This window comes from Rhinichthys klamathensis, unplaced genomic scaffold, assembly GCF_029890125.1.
Source record: "Rhinichthys klamathensis goyatoka isolate OS25496 unplaced genomic scaffold, OSU_Roscu_1.1 h1tg000141l_1, whole genome shotgun sequence".
Taxonomy (NCBI): domain Eukaryota; kingdom Metazoa; phylum Chordata; class Actinopteri; order Cypriniformes; family Leuciscidae; genus Rhinichthys; species Rhinichthys klamathensis.
This window is the reverse complement of record NW_026606676.1, coordinates 164478-189350: the sequence shown is the minus strand read 5'-3', so window position 1 is coordinate 189350 and position 24873 is coordinate 164478. Positions and strand designations below refer to the sequence as shown.

Below are 24873 nucleotides of genomic sequence, written 5' to 3'. Positions count from 1 at the left end.
TTGATCTGAAATATAGAACATTAATTTTAAATTTATTTAGGTTCAATTACCAAACATACAATCTTAATTTAATTTAAAGCAAACAATACATTTAAAATATATTGGTTGTATGCACTTTTTTTTATAAAAAAAAGATATATATCCAAAAAGACAAGGCCTTAAAGGGTTAAACTCTTGTCACTGTAACAGACACAATCTCTCTCTAATATATAAATATATATAAATTCAATAGGCCTACATGATTTTGAACACAAGAGGGCAGTATAGCACTATATATGATTTGGATTATTATTATTTTTGACTAAACAACCATTCTGGCTGTTTTTAAACTTAAAAATAATTCTTAAATTGAAAAAAAATTTCTGCTCTGAAAATATAAATAAGCATAAAAATTGAATAAGCACTTTGAATATTCTAAACAGAATAAGCACTAGTCGCTAATGAGTAAGTACTAGTACTTAATGGAATAGATACTAGTATCTAAAAAATAAGTACTAGTAGCATGAAAATAGAGACTAGTAGGTTAAAATGATTAAATGTTAAAACGGCTTGCCATATTAGCTCAGAGAGAGACAGAGAGAGGCTCACCATATTCAAACCAAAATATCTGACTTCCTCTTGGTCTGAGCTAATTACGGTAAATTAGAAAGTTGTCCGGCTCGAAGAGTACAATATACATATCGAGTTTTGTTACTGTGGATAAAACTAACCCCCCCACTTTTGTCAAAAGCATTTAGAAAGTGACACACTTCTTGCTGCCAGTTGGTGGCGCTATAACTTTGACTCACAATAGTTACATCCATCTGATCGGCCTTCCTAAACCCATAATATATGGGTTTAGGAAGGCCGATCAGATGGATGTAACTATTGTTGCTATATAGCCGACTTCCTAATTTTAAATTTATTTAGGTTCAATTACCAAACATACAATCTTAATTTAATTTAAAGCAAACAATACATTTACAATATATGGGTTGTATGCACATTTTGTAATAAAAAAAGAGATATATATCCAAAAAGACAAGGCCTTAAAGGGTTAAACTCTTGTCACTGTAACAGACACAATCTCTCTCACACACACGTCAAATCACTTACATTTTATATGCAATATTGACTTTTTTCTGTTTCAGCAGTGAAACTAGTTAAACAAAGATCACAGCAGAACCATTGCGCATCTCACAGCAACGTGTTTTCTCATTACTGAATGATTCAGCATTTTGAACGAATCGGTTGACTGAAAGATTCAATGACCAATCCATAATCTGTCTCATTCATGAATGACTCAGCCGTTCGAACGAATCGTTCGAACAAATGAATCAATGACTCGCTCATTAAGACGGTCGCCTGGCGACACCTAATGACGGTTTAGTGATATGTTTAAAAGTATCATTCTTTCAAACCATTGTTAATTAACTCATATTTGAAACATAAGCTATATATATATATATATATACACACACATATATATACACAAAAATAAAATAAAAACACATTTGAAGCGTGTTTGCTTACTAAATTGTGAGCGGAACGAAAGTTGCAGCAAATATCAGCAATAAATTTCATTAATCACGAGAGTGAAGTGCTGACTGAAAAGATGATGACGGAATAGGCTATTTTATGTAAAAGCGCCTATTTAAGCGAATCTGTCATTGTACTCTTTTGTTGTTGTGTTTTCCGTGAAAAATAATAGACTATTGAACTCACAATTCAAGCAATCGGCCCCCGATATTGCACTAATTTTAAAGTGACACTAAAAAGTATGCGGCTGCAGTGGCATTCATTACAGTGCGCATCCATGGCGACGAGCGAGCAAAACAGAGCGAACGTTTTTTCATTTCTACTTCCATAGAAATTCATTCGAGCGCACTGCGAGCGCCACCACTATAAATGTCCTTACTTTACTTTCACTTTTAACTTAGCGATATAAAAGCCCCCGGTGTTACACGTCAAATAACCGGTGAGAAAAAATTCTCGGAGTCACATAGCAGCTACCTATATTTAAATACAACAGGCCTACCTGATTTTGAACACAAGAGGGCAGTATAGCCCTATGTATTATTTGATATATTTATTTTTTAACTGAATAGTGCATCCTGGCTGTTTTTAAACTTGTACATTATTCTTAAATTGAAAACAAGAATAAAATGGGTTTAGTTCTGATATTTGTATAATTTTATCTAGAAATAAATGGTGTATAATTACATTTTTAGAAGATATGAAGCTTTTAGTGTTTTTTTTTTTTTTTTACATGACTTTAATCCCTCGCCATAGCAAAACAATTAGAGATATTCAATAGATATTCACAATTATGCTTCTTTAATGTATTTTCATCATGTTGAAAAAGTTTGGTGGGAATAAAATAAACCACTTAAGAGGAGTGATGCATATTTTGTCATTTAAAAAAAAATACAAAAATTGTTATGCGAAAAGACAAGGACTTAGAGATTTCTTTATCCTTTAATGCAGGAAAAATCATACAGCCAGCCACACACACACACACACACACATAAACACAGACACCAACCCTCCCTCCCTCCCCTCCCCTCTGCTCCCCTCCCCACACAGACACACACACAAACAGAATGGCAGGGGGACAAGAAATCCATTCAAACTACAATATCTGACTTTCTGTTGCTCTGAGCTAATGACTTTAAATTAGAAAGTCGATTGGCTTGATGAGAACAATATGCGTGGCAAGTTTTGTAACTGTAGGTAAAACGAGCAAAGTTATAACACACTTTATGTGTCCTTTTTTAGTCATAAAATTAATTTCCTCGCCACGGCCAAACCGTTCGAGATATCAAAAATCCCTCCGGAATTTAGCATCATCAATGTCTTGACGTCACGCTAACCGAGTTTGCTTGAAATCCGATCAATTCCCAAGGAGAATTAAATAGAATTTCAGGGGTATGCGTTTCCAAACAAACCATGATAGCCGGCTTCCTGTTGGGATGTCGTAAAACTTAGAGCACGAAAGTTGTTTAACCCAATGAGATCTATAAGTGTACACAGTTTCATATTATTACATGCAAGTGTCTTTGATTTATGGACAAGTGTTCGAATCCCAGTCCAGGGGGCGCTGTCGGTCCGCCCTGCCACGCCCGGGTACCAGCTTCAGTCCGGCCCTGATGGCCACGGGTTCTGACCCGTGTGCAAAGTTTCAAGAGTTTTAGAGGATGTTAAGGGCCCCAAAAGCCCCCGAAACCTTGATCAACAATAATTAAAAGCTTTGTCACTCAAACAGACACATCCCCCTCCCCCCACAGACACAGAGGTATGCAGAGAGAGGGAGAGAGGGACAGAGATTACTCCAAAACATCCCATTCAAACCAAAATATCTGACTTCCTGTTGTTCGGAACCAAAAACTGTAAATTAGAAAGTTGTCCGGCTTGATCTGAACAATATGCCTACCGAGTTTTAAGATTGCAGGTAAAACTATGAAACTAACCCTCTCACTTTTGTCAAAAGGTGGCGCTACTGAGTCCCTGCACCACGCCCGTTCCTGAAACTTTGCACATGTCTACTGGCTAATATATGTGACATGTCTGTCGAGTTTCATGCAATTTCAAGCATGCTAAGAGTCTCAAAAGCATCAAAAAAGAATTTTAAAGTTTGATGTGTTGCCACGGCAACAGTATCAAAGATATCAAGAATCCATTCACAGGTCTACATCTGGCGTATGTTTACATTATACAGATGAAGTTTGAAGCAAATTGGGTTAAAATAAGAGGGTGATTTCGAAGCATTTTGAAAGTGACACACTTCCTGCTGCCAGTTGGTGGCGCTATAACTTTGACTCACAATAGTCACATCCATGTGATCGGCCTCTTACAGCGAACACACTGGTGAAGTTTCATCAAGATCAGTTAATGTATGCAGAAGTTATAACACACTTCCTGTTTCACGTTTCTCGCCATAATTTCGTTTCCCCGCCACGGCCAAACCGTTCGAGATATCAAAAATCCCCTCGCAATTTTTCATCCTCAATGTCTTGACTTCATGCTGACCGAGTTTCGAGGCATTTCTTTGAATTCTCTAGGAGAAGTACTTTAAATTCCATTGCATGCGTTTTACAAACAACCCTAAATAGCCGACTTCCTGTTGGGCTGGGGTAAAAAGTAAGAGCATGAAGTATATATGAACCGATGAGATCTATATGTGTACCGAGTTTCATATTCTTACATACAAGCGTGTTTGATTTATGGACCAAGTTTTCGGACCCCGTTCCAGGGGGCGCTGTCGAGCCCCCCTGCCACGCCCGGGTACCATCTTCACCCCGACCCTGATGGCCGCGGGTTCTGACCCGCGTGCAAAGTTTCAAGAGTTTTCGTGCACGTTAAGAGCCCCAAAAGTGCCCGAATAGTCGTAAGAAAAATAAAAGAGGAGAAAAAAAAAAAAAAAAAAAAAAAAAATCCTAAGGAAAACAATAGGGCCTTCGCCTTTTCAAGGCTTGGGCCCTAATAATAATAATAATAATAATCCTAAGGAAAACAATAGGGCCTTCGCCTTTTCAAGGCTTGGGCCCTAAAAAGGAAAAGGAAAGGAAAGGGAAAAGATAAACCCACCTTTCACACTTCTGTGTGATTTTTTGGTAGATTGGTATTCATATTTGATAGAAAATTGCCTTTTTATATATTTCATGGGCAAATCACTGACGTGTACGACGTCGGTTCGAGTCCCACCTCGGACAAGGTTGAAATCACCCAATATCTTTTCTTAATGAATGAACACATATGTATAAATTTAATGTGCTTTTATGCCTTAACACTTATTTTATAAAAACTTATTTTTTTTACATGTATGGATAATTGTTAAAATGTATTTATTATATGAATATGTGGTTTCTTGAAATGTATTATTTATTTTATTAGTTCACCATTGAATATAAGAAATCTTTATTATCTTTTTTTAAATTACTCTTTTCTATATTATAGTGATATTTCACTGGAATTTCAAATGGTTTCATATGTTTATTTTATTACTGTTTTTCTCATTGTATGGATACATGTTTATATTTATTTATTACCCATATGAATATGGAGTTCCTTGAAATGTACTATAAACATTAGATATATAGGTCTATAATAATAATAATATATAGGCCTATAATAATAATAATAATAGTAATTATTATAATAATGTTTTGACTCAGGCTCACAAAATGATTAATGAAAGAGACACTTTTATAATAAAAAAAATTAAAAAGACACATATATATATATATATATATATATATATATATATATATATATATATATATATATATACACACGATAAAAATGTCTGATGATAAATTATAATTGCAGTAAACACACAAAGATAGAAATATCTCTAACCAAAAACCCTAACTGAAATATTACCATATGTTTCGACTTAAATGTATAAAAAGTTATAACTATATTCATATGTGTTGTTTGTATGTATGTATTTTACATATTTGCTTGAGAAAAAATACCCAATTCATTAATACAATCAAATTTAAACATGAAAGACATTAGAATTGAAAGTACTGCAACAATGTAATTGTCTTCTCTGAGTGAATGTTGGCAATAAATAAAGGCCTTGCTGTTTAAATATATAAAAAATATATTACAAAATATACATCTTAATTATCTCTTTCTCTCTCACACACACAGTAAGCATGGCACATATACAAATGAATTGAATAATTAAATATAAAATACAAATATTAAATAAATAAATAAATAAAGCAAGCAATAAAGGTAGAAGATTCTGATCAACTGGTAAAAAATATACAAAAAACAAAATCAACACTCCTTACAAGGCTCACACAAAAAACTGTAATATACAGTGTGTTATGTGGGATTAAAATTGAACTGAATAGACTTGTCCTGCTGTACTTTGAGGCAAGTGGTACTGATGTTGAGGGGCAGGCTGTGGAGGGGCAGGCTGTGGTGGTGCAGCAGTGGGGCGTACCTGTACTGGTGGGAGAGGTACGGGAGCAACAGGAATGGAGGCAGGCAAGTTGACCCCTTGCAGCAGAATACTACATTCCTGCCTCTTCAGTCGCTTGTTGTGCCATTGAATTAGAGTGTAGAGCTCTGCATGACTGCACCATTACCCAGGACTTGCTGTCTGATCTTGCTATAGTCTCTGAGAATTAGAGTCCATCTAGTCAGTGCATATGTACCCTGTTTTTGGACATTTAAAGATGTCACAGAGTTTTACAAAAATGCACTCTACCAGACGACAACAGTCTGGCCAGTGGGCAGGGGATCCTGTCGATCCTAGGACGCAACGTGTCATACTCTCCACACCTGGCGTAAATTCAGGTTTCTTTTTAGAGCAACTGAAGCGTCCTGTTGTCAGGCGCGACTTGTACCGTGGAGGGTACGCTACACGCTGCTGGTCATACGGTAGAAGGTTCTGCCACAGAGCTATGATGGTACTGGCCTGCTGGGAGTTAAGTGTTTGTCCAGTTTCATTCCTCAGTCCCACCAAGTACTCTGCCAGGCTGTCCACTCTGTCCATCCCTGGGATACTGCGCTCATCCACAGCCTGGTAAATATATGAATATATAAAAATAAAATAACAACAATATCACAGGCAGAAAAATAGCACATCTTTCACACTGTTAACATGTCACAAAAGACCTACCAGCTCTTGCTGTGGTGCTGCTGGAGTCATGGCAGGTGTCCCAGAGGGACTTGTAGTTGTAGCAGTGGGAAGAGAGGCTGGGACGATGGGGAAGTAAGGAGGAGCAGAGGCTAGGCTGGTGGGGACAGAGTGGTGTCCTCATTTGAAACCTGTTAAATGTAATAATAATAAATAAAATAAAAAATAATTAAACAAATATCAAAATAATTCAATTATAAGCAAGACAATAACACGACTGATACAACATGTTACAAAAGACTTGCCAGTTGTTGTGGGGCTGCAGGGGTGACGGGTGATGGCAGTGAAGAGGAGGGACTAGCAGCAGCAGAGCCGGTACAAGCATGCACAATCTGGAAAATTGAATACTCTTTTTAAAACACATTATTATAAAAATGGATTTTAATTAGAGCATTATGCTTTTATTCATTTACGTATTCTTCAGATTTCTATTCATTGTCTTAAATCTCTGTCTATTTCATGATTGCATTGTGTATTTTTTGTGATTTGAAAACGTTTTTTAAAAGTGATTTACAAATACATTTTCTAATTATTATTATAATAATGATTATTATTATTACACAACAATAATAATAAATATTGCAATACAATAAAAGTCTACTAAATGATCAGTACACGGTATGATAAAAATAAAATGTGACAGGCATAATTACCAGTCGTTGCTCAAGTGCAACAGATGCAGGCCCTGAAGGTACAGCAGGTCCATCAGTGGCCTGGAGAGAGGTGGGAGTTGGAATGACGGCTGAGCTGGTGGTGGCAGGTGATGGACCAGAGGGTGCAGTGGCAAGAGGAGCAGAGGAGGTACCAGAGGAGGAGGCGGCAGCAGCGGACACTTCCTTTATAAATAAAAAAGGCAAATAATGAAGGATGATTATTTGAAGTTAAGTGTCATTGTGAAGAAAACCACTTAATTTAAGAGTTTCTCACAGCTCTAGCAGCTACCGATGGTATCGAAGATGTGGTTGTGGACACAGGAGAGGGAGGAAGAGACAGAGGAGAGACACTCTGAATGAACATCCTGGGACTGCAGGCAGGCGATGGTGTCCTCCTTGTCATGGCACTTGTGACAGTGCTGGACATGGCAGAAGAGTCGGGAGTACAACTGATACAGGTCATTCCACTTTTTCTGGCGGGGTGCCGGCCTGTTTCCTGCCTCAGAAGGCCAGACCCCTACAACAGCAAACCTTCGCAGGCGTGACATCCACTCCTCTTCACTCATAGCCCTGTGCTTTTTGTATTTGGATGCCATCTTCCATTACTAGAGTAAATAAAATTGTAACTATTCACTTTAAATTTGTAACTATTCGTGAGTAGTTTTAACTCACTGCTATAGTACCTCAGTGTATTATATATTAATACATAGTACCAGTGTATTATATATTAAATACATAGTAACGTTACCTCAGTGTATAATTTATTAATACATAGTACCGCAGTGTATAATTTATTAATACACAAGTACCTCAGTGTATACTATATTAATACATAGTAGTAGCAGATATAAAAGTAATTTAGTACAATCATATTATGATTATTATCAGTTGGTAAACACAAAGTCTCCTGTTATAACAGGTGCAACACCTGAATACAACACAAAACTCATTCATTCATTCAAATTAAATCATTGTGGGTGTTATACCAATGTTATACCAATTATAACTGTCGTTTCTCTCTGTCGAAAATACGTTTCAGCTAACTTAACGTTACTCCATTCATTCATTCATTCATTCTTAGCTAAGTTAGTTAACGTTAGCAGACTAAACAAAGCAACAACGTTGACGTCTTACCTAACACAATGTAACAGTTTATTTAAGAAAAAACTATTAATTAAAGATAGTTAACGTTAATTAAATAGAGAAATCTTACCTCGGTGTCACCGTCAACGTCTTACCTAAAACAATGTAAAAGTTTATTTAAAAAAAAAAACATATGAATTAAAGCTAGTTAATTAAATAGAGGAAACTTACCTCGGTGGATTAAATTCCCAAGTCGCTAAATTCAAATACAGACTTCACGCAGCTTTTCCAAAAATAACTCACAAATATTATTGATTGGCTGTGAGCGATAGGAGGTAGACTTACTGCGCATGCTCCGGCAATAAGCTGGGGAACAATAGTCTGTTTGAGGAAGGGGAGAAGGAAAAAGAAGGGGAAGAAGGGGAAGAAGAGGAAGAAGGAAAAAGAGAGAAAAGAGAAGGAAAAAAAAAAAAATATATATATATATAAATATAGCTGCGAGCAGCGATTACGGGCCCAAGCCGGTGGCACCGCAACCCCGGTGCCTTTAGTTACCTAAAGGCACCGGGGTGGCGGTACCACCGGCTTTGGCCCTTCATCGCTGCTCGCAGCTATATTTATATATATATATATATATATATATATATATATAAAGCCGGTGGCACCGCCACCCTGGTGCCTTTAGGGTTATTGTGCACGACGTGCAAAAACGTAACCCTGCTTTGACTGTCGAAAAGAAGTGTGCTGTAGAGCTTGTATCAGTGTGGGCTCTGCAAAAGTGTGCATTGAGGGCACATGTCAACCACAAAGTATGCGAGAGCAACCTTCTGAAAGGTCAGGTCTACATCCAGGTCTACATCTGCCGTGTGTTTACATCATAGTAGTGAAGTTTGAAGCAATCAGGTGATTTCAAAGCTTTTTGAAAGTGACAGACTTCCTGCTCCAGTTGGTGGCGCTATAACCGGGGTGGCGGTGCCGCCGGCTTTGGCCCTTTCATCGCTGCTCGCAGCTATATTTATATATATATATATACACACACACACACACACACACATATATATATATATATATATACATAAATATATATATATTGTTTTTTTAAGAGACAAGACAGAATATTACTTGCCTGATCTGATTAGAAAAATAGTGTTTGTGTGTGTGTGTGTGTGTGTGTGTGTGGCGTAATTGAACAATGTAGACATAAAGACATACTCCGTCCTTTTGTTCATACAGGACATTATTCAAACTGCAAAGTGTTTACTTATATTTGTGTACACTCGCAATAAAACACAACATTGTGCTTTTGTCAAACTATAAACTCTTGTCAAACTGTAAACTACAACTGTCACCCAACCAAAATCTCTTACACACACACACACACACACACACACACACACACACACACACACACACACACACACACACACACACACACACACACACACACACACACACACACACACACACACACACACACACAGTTTAAAAGCAAAAAATATCAAACAATCCTATTTAAAAACAGTCTGTGGGAGCCATCTTTTGGACATTCATCATATCGTATTGGTTTTCATTTCTTGTCATCAAACAGAGCCCTAATCTGTTTATTTTTTCAGTTACACATTCTACATTGATTAAAAAAGAAAAATCAAAGGTGTTTTTATTTTATACAGAAATAAATAATCTATCATTCAGATGAGAATAAAGTTAGTGTTAGTTCAAATTTTAAGGAAAACAAATATATGATCTGAAATATAGCACATTCATTTATAATTCATTCAGGTTCGATTACCAAACATACAATCTTAATGTAATTTAAAGCAAACAATACATTTAAAATATATGGGTTGTATGACTATTTTTTAATATAAAAAGATATATATCCAAAAAGACAAGGCCTAAAGTTTAACAAGGGTTAAACTCTTATCACTGTAACAGACACAATCACACACACAATCACACACACACACACAAGTCAAATAACTTACATTTTAGATGCAATATTGACTTTTTTTCTGTTTCAGCAGCGAAAATAGTTAAACAAAGATCACAGCAGAACCATCGCGCATCTCACAGCAACGCGTTCTCATTACTGAATGATTCAGCATTTTGAACGAATCGGTTGACTCAAAGATTCAATGACCAATCAATCCATAAACATCTATCTCATTCATGAATGACTCAGTCGTTCAAACGAATGAATCAATGACTCGCTCATTAAGACGGTCGCCTGGCGACACCTAATGACGGTTTAGTGTTATGTTTAAAAGTATCATTCTTTCCAACGATTGTTAATTAACTCATATTTGAAACATAAGCTATATTTATATATATACATACATATACACACACATACACAAAAATAAAATAAAAACACATTTGAAACGTGTTTGCTTACTAAATTGTGAGCTGAACGAAAGTTGCAGCAAATATCAGCAACAGGAGTCAAATTTCATTAATCACGAGAGTGAAGAGCTGACTGAAAAGATGATGACGGAATAGGCTATTTTATGTAAAAACGCCTATTTAAGCGAATCTGTCATTGTACTCTTTTATTGTTGTGTTTTCCGTGAAAAATAATAGACTATTGAACTCACAATTCAAGCAATCGGCCCCCGAAATTGCACTAATTTTAGTGACACTAAAAAGTATGCGGCTGCACTGGCATTCATAACGGTGCGCGTCCATGGCGACGAGCGAGCAGAACAGAGCGAACGTTTAGTTAATTTCTACTTCCATAGGAATTCATTCGAGCGCCACCATTTCAATGTCCGTGCGGACGTCCATATTATACTTTCGCTTTCAAGTTAGTGTTTTTAAACCCCCCAGCGGGAGGTTTACACAATTGGTTTACACAATCACACGTTGATTAACCGGTGGGAAAATATTCCCATAGTAACATCCCTAATATATAAATATATATAAATTCAATAGGCCTACCTGATTTTGAACACAAGAGGGCAGTATAGCACTATATATGATTTGGATTATTATTATTATTGACTAAACAACCATTCTGGCTGTTTTTAAACTTAAAAATAATTCTTAAATTGAAAAAAAGGAATAAAATGGGTTTAGTTCTAATATTTGTATAATTTTATATAAAAATAAATGGTGTATAATTACATTTTAGAAAGATATGAGACATGCCCTGATTCTTTTTTTGACATTACTTGAATCCCTCAACCATAGCAAAACCGTTTGAGATATTCAATATCTGTTCACAATTTAGCATCTTCAATGTATTTTCATCATGTTGAAAAAGTTTGGCATGAATAAAATAAACTACTTAGGAGGAGTAGCTAAAAACTCAGAATCTGAAATCCACATTCAAACCAAAATATCTGACTTCCTGTTGGTCGTAGCTAATTACGGTAAATTAGAAAGTTGTCCGGCTCGAAGAGTACAATATACATATCGAGTTTTGTTACTGTAGATAAAACTAACCCCCCCACTTTTGTCAAAAGCATTTAGAAAGTGACACACTTCCTGCTGCCAGTTGGTGGCGCTATAACTTTGACTCACAATAGTCACATCCATGTGATCGGCCTCTTACAGCGAACACACTGTTGAAGTTTCATCAAGATCAGTTAATGTATGCAGAAGTTATAACACACTTCCTGTTTCCATTATTCGCCATAAATTCGTTTCCTCGCCACGGCCAAACCGTTCGAGATATGAAAAATCCCCTGGCAATTTTTCATCCTCAATGTCTTGACATCATGCTGACCGAGTTTCCTTGCGATTGGTTGAATTCTCTAGGAGGAGTATATCGAATTCCAGGGGCATACGCTTCCAAACAAACCATAATAGCCGACTTCCTGTTGGGCTGGGGTAAAAAGTAAAAGTACAAAGGATATATGAACCGATGAGATCTATATGTGTACCGAGTTTCATATTATTACATGGAAGCGTGTTTGATTTATGGACCAAGTTTTCGGACCCCGTTCCAGGGGGCGCTGTCGAGCCCCCCTGCCACGCCCGGGTACCAGCTTCAGCCCGGCCCTGATGGCCGCGGGTTCTGACCAGTGTGCAAAGTTTCAAGAGTTTTCGTGCACGTTAAGAGCCCCAAAAGTGCCCGAATAGTCGATAAAATAATAATAATAATAATAAATATAGCTGCGAGCAGCGATTACGGGCCCAAGCCGGTGGCACCGCAACCCCGGTGCGCACCAGGGTGGCGGTGCCGCCGGCTTTGGCCCTTCATCGCTGCTCGCAGCTATATTTATATATATATATATATATATATATATATATATATATATATATATATATATGTATATATATATATATATATATATATATATATATATATATATATATGTATATATATATATACATAAAAAGCCGGTGGCACCGCCACCCTGGTGCCTTTAGGGTTATTGTGCACGACGTGACACAAAATATCTGCTCACTATCTGCCGAACGACTCTGGTAGTTCCGCTTCAGCACTGATGATGTTGTAGAAATAGTGCGCTCTGGTTGGTCTGGATTATTCGGGATTTTTTATTTTATACAGAAATAAGTTATTTATAATTCAGATGAGAATAAAGTTAGTGTTGATTAAAATGAAGGAAAACAAATATATTGATCTGAAATATAGAACATTAATTTTTAATTTATTTAGGTTCAATTACCAAACATACAATCTTAATTTAATTTAAAGCAAACAATACATTTAAAATATATTGGTTGTATGCACTTTTTTTTATAAAAAAAAGATATATATCCAAAAAGACAAGGCCTTAAAGGGTTAAACTCTTGTCACTGTAACAGACACAATCTCTCTCTAATATATAAATATATATAAATTCAATAGGCCTACCTGATTTTGAACACAAGAGGGCAGTATAGCACTATATATGATTTGGATTATTATTATTTTTGACTAAACAACCATTCTGGCTGTTTTTAAACTTAAAAATAATTCTTAAATTGAAAAAAAATTTCTGCTCTGAAAATATAAATAAGCATAAAAATTGAATAAGCACTTTGAATATTCTAAACAGAATAAGCACTAGTCGCTAATGAGTAAGTACTAGTACTTAATGGAATAGATACTAGTATCTAAAAAATAAGTACTAGTAGCATGAAAATAGAGACTAGTAGGTTAAAATGATTAAATGTTAAAACGGCTTGCCATATTAGCTCAGAGAGAGACAGAGAGAGGCTCACCATATTCAAACCAAAATATCTGACTTCCTCTTGGTCTGAGCTAATTACGGTAAATTAGAAAGTTGTCCGGCTCGAAGAGTACAATATACATATCGAGTTTTGTTACTGTGGATAAAACTAACCCCCCCACTTTTGTCAAAAGCATTTAGAAAGTGACACACTTCTTGCTGCCAGTTGGTGGCGCTATAACTTTGACTCACAATAGTTACATCCATCTGATCGGCCTTCCTAAACCCATAATATATGGGTTTAGGAAGGCCGATCAGATGGATGTAACTATTGTTGCTATATAGCCGACTTCCTAATTTTAAATTTATTTAGGTTCAATTACCAAACATACAATCTTAATTTAATTTAAAGCAAACAATACATTTACAATATATGGGTTGTATGCACATTTTGTAATAAAAAAAGAGATATATATCCAAAAAGACAAGGCCTTAAAGGGTTAAACTCTTGTCACTGTAACAGACACAATCTCTCTCACACACACGTCAAATCACTTACATTTTATATGCAATATTGACTTTTTTCTGTTTCAGCAGTGAAACTAGTTAAACAAAGATCACAGCAGAACCATTGCGCATCTCACAGCAACGTGTTTTCTCATTACTGAATGATTCAGCATTTTGAACGAATCGGTTGACTGAAAGATTCAATGACCAATCCATAATCTGTCTCATTCATGAATGACTCAGCCGTTCGAACGAATCGTTCGAACAAATGAATCAATGACTCGCTCATTAAGACGGTCGCCTGGCGACACCTAATGACGGTTTAGTGATATGTTTAAAAGTATCATTCTTTCAAACGATTGTTAATTAACTCATATTTGAAACATAAGCTATATATATATATATACACACACATATATATACACAAAAATAAAATAAAAACACATTTGAAGCGTGTTTGCTTACTAAATTGTGAGCGGAACGAAAGTTGCAGCAAATATCAGCAATAAATTTCATTAATCACGAGAGTGAAGAGCTGACTGAAAAGATGATGACGGAATAGGCTATTTTATGTAAAAGCGCCTATTTAAGCGAATCTGTCATTGTACTCTTTTGTTGTTGTGTTTTCCGTGAAAAATAATAGACTATTGAACTCACAATTCAAGCAATCGGCCCCCGATATTGCACTAATTTTAAAGTGACACTAAAAAGTATGCGGCTGCAGTGGCATTCATTACAGTGCGCATCCATGGCGACGAGCGAGCAAAACAGAGCGAACGTTTTTTCATTTCTACTTCCATAGAAATTCATTCGAGCGCACTGCGAGCGCCACCACTATAAATGTCCTTACTTTACTTTCACTTTTAACTTAGCGATATAAAAGCCCCCGGTGTTACACGTCAAATAACCGGTGAGAAAAAATTCTCGGAGTCACATAGCAGCTACCTATATTTAAATACAACAGGCCTACCTGATTTTGAACACAAGAGGGCAGTATAGCCCTATGTATTATTTGATATATTTATTTTTTAACTGAATAGTGCATCCTGGCTGTTTTTAAACTTGTACATTATTCTTAAATTGAAAACAAGAATAAAATGGGTTTAGTTCTGATATTTGTATAATTTTATCTAGAAATAAATGGTGTATAATTACATTTTTAGAAGATATGAAGCTTTTAGTGTTTTTTTTTTTTTTTACATGACTTTAATCCCTCGCCATAGCAAAACAATTAGAGATATTCAATAGATATTCACAATTATGCTTCTTTAATGTATTTTCATCATGTTGAAAAAGTTTGGTGGGAATAAAATAAACCACTTAAGAGGAGTGATGCATATTTTGTCATTTAAAAAAAAATACAAAAATTGTTATGCGAAAAGACAAGGACTTAGAGATTTCTTTATCCTTTAATGCAGGAAAAATCATACAGCCAGCCACACACACACACACACACACATAAACACAGACACCAACCCTCCCTCCCTCCCCTCCCCTCTGCTCCCCTCCCCACACAGACACACACACAAACAGAATGGCAGGGGGACAAGAAATCCATTCAAACTACAATATCTGACTTTCTGTTGCTCTGAGCTAATGACTTTAAATTAGAAAGTCGATTGGCTTGATGAGAACAATATGCGTGGCAAGTTTTGTAACTGTAGGTAAAACGAGCAAAGTTATAACACACTTTATGTGTCCTTTTTTAGTCATAAAATTAATTTCCTCGCCACGGCCAAACCGTTCGAGATATCAAAAATCCCTCCGGAATTTAGCATCATCAATGTCTTGACGTCATGCTGACCGAGTTTGCTTGAAATCCGATCAATTCCCAAGGAGAATTAAATAGAATTTCAGGGGTATGCGTTTCCAAACAAACCATGATAGCCGGCTTCCTGTTGGGATGTCGTAAAACTTAGAGCACGAAAGTTGTTTAACCCAATGAGATCTATAAGTGTACACAGTTTCATATTATTACATGCAAGTGTCTTTGATTTATGGACAAGTGTTCGAATCCCAGTCCAGGGGGCGCTGTCGGTCCGCCCTGCCACGCCCGGGTACCAGCTTCAGTCCGGCCCTGATGGCCACGGGTTCTGACCCGTGTGCAAAGTTTCAAGAGTTTTAGAGGATGTTAAGGGCCCCAAAAGCCCCCGAAACCTTGAACAACAATAATTAAAAGCATTCTCACTCAAACAGACACATCCCCCTCCCCCCACAGACACAGAGGTATGCAGAGAGAGGGAGAGAGGGACAGAGATTACTCCAAAGCATCCCATTCAAACCAAAATATCTGACTTCCTGTTGTTCGGAACCAAAAACTGTAAATTAGAAAGTTGTCCGGCTTGATCTGAACAATATGCCTACCGAGTTTTAAGATTGCAGGTAAAACTATGAAACTAACCCTCTCACTTTTGTCAAAAGGTGGCGCTACTGAGTCCCTGCACCACGCCCGTTCCTGAAACTTTGCACATGTCTACTGGCTAATATATGTGACATGTCTGTCGAGTTTCATGCAATTTCAAGCATGCTAAGAGTCTCAAAAGCATCAAAAAAGAATTTTAAAGTTTGATGTGTTGCCACGGCAACAGTATCAAAGATATCAAGAATCCATTCACAGGTCTACATCTGCCGTATGTTTACATTATACAGATGAAGTTTGAAGCAAATTGGGTTAAAATAAGAGGGTGATTTCGAAGCATTTTGAAAGTGACACACTTCCTGCTGCCAGTTGGTGGCGCTATAACTTTGACTCACAATAGTCACATCCATGTGATCGGCCTCTTACAGCGAACACACTGGTGAAGTTTCATCAAGATCAGTTAATGTATGCAGAAGTTATAACACACTTCCTGTTTCACGTTTCTCGCCATAATTTCGTTTCCCCGCCACGGCCAAACCGTTCGAGATATCAAAAATCCCCTCGCAATTTTTCATCCTCAATGTCTTGACTTCATGCTGACCGAGTTTCGAGGCATTTCTTTGAATTCTCTAGGAGAAGTACTTTAAATTCCATTGCATGCGTTTTACAAACAACCCTAAATAGCCGACTTCCTGTTGGGCTGGGGTAAAAAGTAAGAGCATGAAGTATATATGAACCGATGAGATCTATATGTGTACCGAGTTTCATATTCTTACATACAAGCGTGTTTGATTTATGGACCAAGTTTTCGGACCCCGTTCCAGGGGGCGCTGTCGAGCCCCCCTGCCACGCCCGGGTACCATCTTCACCCCGACCCTGATGGCCGCGGGTTCTGACCCGCGTGCAAAGTTTCAAGAGTTTTCGTGCACGTTAAGAGCCCCAAAAGTGCCCGAATAGTCGTAAGAAAAATAAAAGAGGAGAAAAAAAAAAAAAATAATCCTAAGGAAAACAATAGGGCCTTCGCCTTTTCAAGGCTTGGGCCCTAATAATAATAATAATAATAATCCTAAGGAAAACAATAGGGCCTTCGCCTTTTCAAGGCTTGGGCCCTAAAAAGGAAAAGGAAAGGAAAGGGAAAAGATAAACCCACCTTTCACACTTCTGTGTGATTTTTTGGTAGATTGGTATTCATATTTGATAGAAAATTGCCTTTTTATATATTTCATGGGCAAATCACTGACGTGTACGACGTCGGTTCGAGTCCCACCTCGGACAAGGTTGAAATCACCCAATATCTTTTCTTAATGAATGAACACATATGTATAAATTTAATGTGCTTTTATGCCTTAACACTTATTTTATAAAAACTTATTTTTTTTACATGTATGGATAATTGTTAAAATGTATTTATTATATGAATATGTGGTTTCTTGAAATGTATTATTTATTTTATTAGTTCACCATTGAATATAAGAAATCTTTATTATCTTTTTTTAAATTACTCTTTTCTATATTATAGTGATATTTCACTGGAATTTCAAATGGTTTCATATGTTTATTTTATTACTGTTTTTCTCATTGTATGGATACATGTTTATATTTATTTATTACCCATATGAATATGGAGTTCCTTGAAATGTACTATAAACATTAGATATATAGGTCTATAATAATAATAATATATAGGCCTATAATAATAATAATAATAGTAATTATTATAATAATGTTTTGACTCAGGCTCACAAAATGATTAATGAAAGAGACACTTTTATAATAAAAAAAATTAAAAAGACACATATATATATATATATATATATATATATATATATATATATATATATACACACGATAAAAATGTCTGATGATAAATTATAATTGCAGTAAACACACAAAGATAGAAATATCTCTAACCAAAAACCCTAACTGAAATATTACCATATGTTTCGACTTAAATGTATAAAAAGTTATAACTATATTCATATGTGTTGTTTGTATGTATGTATTTTACATATTTGCTTGAGAAAAAATACCCAATTCATTAATACAATCAAATTTAAACATGAAAGACATTAGAATTGAAAGTACTGCAACAATGTAATTGTCTTCTCTGAGTGAATGTTGGCAATAAATAAAGGCCTTGCTGTTTAAATATATAAAAAATATATTACAAAATATACATCTTAATTATCTCTTTCTCTCTCACACACACAGTAAGCATGGCACATATACAAATGAATTGAATAATTAAATATAAAATACAAATATTAAATAAATAAATAAATAAAGCAAGCAATAAAGGTAGAAGATTCTGATCAACTGGTAAAAAATATACAAAAAACAAAATCAACACTCCTTACAAGGCTCACACAAAAAACTGTAATATACAGTGTGTTATGTGGGATTAAAATTGAACTGAATAGACTTGTCCTGCTGTACTTTGAGGCAAGTGGTACTGATGTTGAGGGGCAGGCTGTGGAGGGGCAGGCTGTGGTGGTGCAGCAGTGGGGCGTACCTGTACTGGTGGGAGAGGTACGGGAGCAACAGGAATGGAGGCAGGCAAGTTGACCCCTTGCAGCAGAATACTACATTCCTGCCTCTTCAGTCGCTTGTTGTGCCATTGAATTAGAGTGTAGAGCTCTGCATGACTGCACCATTACCCAGGACTTGCTGTCTGATCTTGCTATAGTCTCTGAGAATTAGAGTCCATCTAGTCAGTGCATATGTACCCTGTTTTTGGACATTTAAAGATGTCACAGAGTTTTACAAAAATGCACTCTACCAGACGACAACAGTCTGGCCAGTGGGCAGGGGATCCTGTCGATCCTAGGACGCAACGTGTCATACTCTCCACACCTGGCGTAAATTCAGGTTTCTTTTTAGAGCAACTGAAGCGTCCTGTTGTCAGGCGCGACTTGTACCGTGGAGGGTACGCTACACGCTGCTGGTCATACGGTAGAAGGTTCTGCCACAGAGCTATGATGGTACTGGCCTGCTGGGAGTTAAGTGTTTGTCCAGTTTCATTCCTCAGTCCCACCAAGTACTCTGCCAGGCTGTCCACTCTGTCCATCCCTGGGATACTGCGCTCATCCACAGCCTGGTAAATATATGAATATATAAAAATAAAATAACAACAATATCACAGGCAGAAAAATAGCACATCTTTCACACTGTTAACATGTCACAAAAGACCTACCAGCTCTTGCTGTGGTGCTGCTGGAGTCATGGCAGGTGTCCCAGAGGGACTTGTAGTTGTAGCAGTGGGAAGAGAGGCTGGGACGATGGGGAAGTAAGGAGGAGCAGAGGCTAGGCTGGTGGGGACAGAGTGGTGTCCTCATTTGAAACCTGTTAAATGTAATAATAATAAATAAAATAAAAAATAATTAAACAAATATCAAAATAATTCAATTATAAGCAAGACAATAACACGACTGATACAACATGTTACAAAAGACTTGCCAGTTGTTGTGGGGCTGCAGGGGTGACGGGTGATGGCAGTGAAGAGGAGGGACTAGCAGCAGCAGAGCCGGTACAAGCATGCACAATCTGGAAAATTGAATACTCTTTTTAAAACACATTATTATAAAAATGGATTTTAATTAGAGCATTATGCTTTTATTCATTTACGTATTCTTCAGATTTCTATTCATTGTCTTAAATCTCTGTCTATTTCATGATTGCATTGTGTATTTTTTGTGATTTGAAAACGTTTTTTAAAAGTGATTTACAAATACATTTTCTAATTATTATTATAATAATGATTATTATTATTACACAACAATAATAATAAATATTGCAATACAATAAAAGTCTACTAAATGATCAGTACACGGTATGATAAAAATAAAATGTGACAGGCACAATTACCAGTCGTTGCTCAAGTGCAACAGATGCAGGCCCTGAAGGTACAGCAGGTCCATCAGTGGCCTGGAGAGAGGTGGGAGTTGGAATGACGGCTGAGCTGGTGGTGGCAGGTGATGGACCAGAGGGTGCAGTGGCAAGAGGAGCAGAGGAGGTACCAGAGGAGGAGGCGGCAGCAGCGGACACTTCCTTTATAAATAAAAAAGGCAAATAATGAAGGATGATTATTTGAAGTTAAGTGTCATTGTGAAGAAAACCACTTAATTTAAGAGTTTCTCACAGCTCTAGCAGCTACCGATGGTATCGAAGATGTGGTTGTGGACACAGGAGAGGGAGGAAGAGACAGAGGAGAGACACTCTGAATGAACATCCTGGGACTGCAGGCAGGCGATGGTGTCCTCCTTGTCATGGCACTTGTGACAGTGCTGGACATGGCAGAAGAGTCGGGAGTACAACTGATACAGGTCATTCCACTTTTTCTGGCGGGGTGCCGGCCTGTTTCCTGCCTCAGAAGGCCAGACCCCTACAACAGCAAACCTTCGCAGGCGTGACATCCACTCCTCTTCACTCATAGCCCTGTGCTTTTTGTATTTGGATGCCATCTTCCATTACTAGAGTAAATAAAATTGTAACTATTCACTTTAAATTTGTAACTATTCGTGAGTAGTTTTAACTCACTGCTATAGTACCTCAGTGTATTATATATTAATACATAGTACCAGTGTATTATATATTAAATACATAGTAACGTTACCTCAGTGTATAATTTATTAATACATAGTACCGCAGTGTATAATTTATTAATACACAAGTACCTCAGTGTATACTATATTAATACATAGTAGTAGCAGATATAAAAGTAATTTAGTACAATCATATTATGATTATTATCAGTTGGTAAACACAAAGTCTCCTGTTATAACAGGTGCAACACCTGAATACAACACAAAACTCATTCATTCATTCAAATTAAATCATTGTGGGTGTTATACCAATGTTATACCAATTATAACTGTCGTTTCTCTCTGTCGAAAATACGTTTCAGCTAACTTAACGTTACTCCATTCATTCATTCATTCATTCTTAGCTAAGTTAGTTAACGTTAGCAGACTAAACAAAGCAACAACGTTGACGTCTTACCTAACACAATGTAACAGTTTATTTAAGAAAAAACTATTAATTAAAGATAGTTAACGTTAATTAAATAGAGAAATCTTACCTCGGTGTCACCGTCAACGTCTTACCTAAAACAATGTAAAAGTTTATTTAAAAAAAAAAACATATGAATTAAAGCTAGTTAATTAAATAGAGGAAACTTACCTCGGTGGATTAAATTCCCAAGTCGCTAAATTCAAATACAGACTTCACGCAGCTTTTCCAAAAATAACTCACAAATATTATTGATTGGCTGTGAGCGATAGGAGGTAGACTTACTGCGCATGCTCCGGCAATGATGGAAAGGGCCACGGTCATTGGCTGTCTTAAAATTGTAAAGATGGACGGGCCACGGTGATTGGCTGTCTTAAAATGTAGAAAATGGAAATGCTGAGATCTGATTGGCTGTCATAAAAATGGAAAAGATGGACATGCAGAGACGTGATTTGTCGAAATTAGACAGACGAACGGTCCCCAGGCACCGCTATCCGGGCTCTTACCAAGGAACAGGCACCTCGGGGATTTAACAGCACTTTCTCCATAAAGTGTTCCTGCTTTGTCAGCTTAAAATGTGTGGCATCAAATGATGAAGACCACAATTTGTAAAGGGGCAAGAGAGATGGGCTGCTCCTGGCAAGCTAGGAACACTGACATTGAAAGAGTGTTCTTTTTTTCATGGCCGGTTGCTAACTCTAAGGTGGTTTGGACAAACAAGTAATTGGTACACAATGAGTAGGTTTCTGTTTCACTATGCTAAAATACTGTGATGGCAAAAAGGAGTTCAACGACGTCTTCACCTACACGAAAAGAGTGTCGTGATCCGGATTTGGACTGGGGATGCTGCGGGCACAACACAAAGTACTAAACAACTTAATGGCCGGTTGCTAACTCTAAGGTGGTTTGGACAAACAAGTAATTGGTACACAATGAGTAGGTTTCTGTTTCACTATGCTAAAATACTGTGATGGCAAAAAGGAGTTCAACGACGTCTTCACCTACACGAAAAGAGTGTCGTGATCCGGATTTGGACTGGGGATGCTGCGGGCACAACACAAAGTACTAAACAACTTAACAGAGAAAGCAATCCACTCACTCAGGCCTGCACACGACCGCTTAGAAGTGACTGAACATACATAGTCGACAGCAAGCTTCAGCTCGTTTCTCTAAAGTCCCCCACCACTGCTTGCTGAGACAGCAACCAAGCATACAGAAGGCAAAACAACACCAAATGCTGGGAAATAACAGATCGCCACATCTTTTCTTGAAGAGGAAGCCCACCTTCCTCAAAGGCTGGTAAGAGGACAGCAAGTGATTAGGGGAGGTCTGCAACAAAGTGACAGACCTTCGCCCGAACAGGGACTTGCACCCTGGACCCTCAGATTAAAAGTCTGATGCTCTACCGACTGAGCTATCCAGGCTCTTACCAAGGAACAGGCACCTCGGGCATTTAACAGCACTTTCTCCATAAAGTGTTCCTGCTTTGTCAGCTTAAAATTTGTGGCATCAAATGATGAAGACCACAATTTGTAAAGGGGCAAGAGAGATGGGCTGCTCCTGGCAAGCTAGGAACACTGACATTGAAAGAGTGTTCTTTTTTTCATGGCCGGTTGCTAACTCTAAGGTGGTTTGGACAAACAAGTAATTGGTACACAATGAGTAGGTTTCTGTTTCACTATGCTAAGAGAGAGCAAATCCGACATTTCAAAACACTAATATGCAAGATTCTCCACAAAATAGAATGCAGCAACTCTTGAGCTGCACACTGTGAAGGCCTTGGAGTTATCGGGGATGCCAAAGCCATTGCTCCGATTGCCTGAATAGAATGGCCAAAATCACAGATGATCTGAGCCTTTTGAAACGGTGCTCATTTCAAGCTTGAAAAGAGATGTGGGTTGCCCATTTTAAGTGCTGCATATGAAGTAAGAGAAAAATCCAGATTGTACACAGCTTCTGGATGTCACAATTCCTGTCGCAACCAGACAAAGTGACAAGGATCAACGTAGTCGGCAGGGTTCGAACCTGCGCGGGGAGACCCCAATGGATTTCAAGTCCATCGCCTTAACCTCTCGGCCACGACTACTCCTGCCTGTGGGTCACATGCTATTTTTTTTCTGGATGTGAGCAACAGAGGACACTGGGGCCAACCATCAATGCAAATGTGAGCAGCAGAGGATGCACTCGGCTAAAATACTGTGATGGCAAAAAGGAGTTCAACGACGTCTTCACCTACACGAAAAGAGTGTCGTGATCCGGATTTGGACTGGGGATGCTGCGGGCACAACACAAAGTACTAAACAACTTTCTCCATTAAGTGTTCCTGCTTTGTCAGCTTAAAATTTGTGGCATCAAATGATGAAGACCACAATTTGTAAAGGGGCAAGAGAGATGGGCTGCTCCTGGCAAGCTAGGAACACTGACATTGAAAGAGTGTTCTTTTTTTCATGGCCGGTTGCTAACTCTAAGGTGGTTTGGACAAACAAGTAATTGGTACACAATGAGTAGGTTTCTGTTTCACTATGCTAAGAGAGAGCAAATCCGACATTTCAAAACACTAATATGCAAGATTCTCCACAAAATAGAATGCAGCAACTCTTGAGCTGCACACTGTGAAGGCCTAGGAGTTATCGGGGATGCCAAAGCCATTGCTCCGATTGCCTGAATAGAATGGCCAAAATCACAGATGATCTGAGCCTTTTGAAACGGTGCTCATTTCAAGCTTGAAAAGAGATGTGGGTTGCCCATTTTAAGTGCTGCATATGAAGTAAGAGAAAAATCCAGATTGTACACAGCTTCTGGATGTCACAATTCCTGTCGCAACCAGACAAAGTGACAAGGATCAACATAGTCGGCAGGGTTCGAACCTGCGCGGGGAGACCCCAATGGATTTCAAGTCCATCGCCTTAACCTCTCGGCCACGACTACTCCTGCCTGTGGGTCACATGCTATTTTTTTTCTGGATGTGAGCAACAGAGGACACTGGTGCCAACCATCAATGCAAATGCGAGCAGCAGAGGATGCACTCGGCTAAAATACTGTGATGGCAAAAAGGAGTTCAACGACGTCTTCACCTACACGAAAAGAGTGTCGTGATCCGGATTTGGACTGGGGATGCTGCAGGCACAACACAAAGTACTAAACAACTTAACAGAGAAAGCAATCCACTCACTCAGGCCTGCACACGACCGCTTAGAAGTGACTGAACATACATAGTCGACAGCAAGCTTCAGCTCGTTTCTCTAAAGTCCCCCACCACTGCTTGCTGAGACAGCAACCAAGCATTACAGAAGGCAAAACAACACCAAATGCTGGGAAATAACACATCGCCACATCTTTTCTTGAAGAGGAAGCCCACCTTCCTCAAAGGCTGGTAAGAGGACAGCAAGTGATTAGGGGAGGTCTGCAACAAAGTGACAGACCTTCGCCCGAACAGGGACTTGAACCCTGGACCCTCAGATTAAAAGTCTGATGCTCTACCGACTGAGCTATCCGGGCTCTTACCAA

At 37.8% G+C, this 24873-nt stretch overlaps 3 non-coding genes across 3 annotated transcripts; all 3 read right to left on the bottom strand.

Moving 5' to 3' along the window:
* Window positions 1-23370: 23370 nt before the first annotated feature.
* Window positions 23371-23452, bottom strand: trnas-uga (transfer RNA serine (anticodon UGA)). The gene has a single exon. It is a non-coding gene; the product is annotated as a tRNA-Ser (tRNA).
* Window positions 23453-24212: 760 nt separating this feature from the next.
* Window positions 24213-24294, bottom strand: trnas-uga (transfer RNA serine (anticodon UGA)). Its single transcript has one exon. It is a non-coding gene; the product is annotated as a tRNA-Ser (tRNA).
* A 497-nt stretch (window positions 24295-24791) lies between these two features.
* On the bottom strand, window positions 24792-24864 carry trnak-uuu (transfer RNA lysine (anticodon UUU)). The gene has a single exon. It is a non-coding gene; the product is annotated as a tRNA-Lys (tRNA).
* Window positions 24865-24873: the final 9 nt, after the last annotated feature.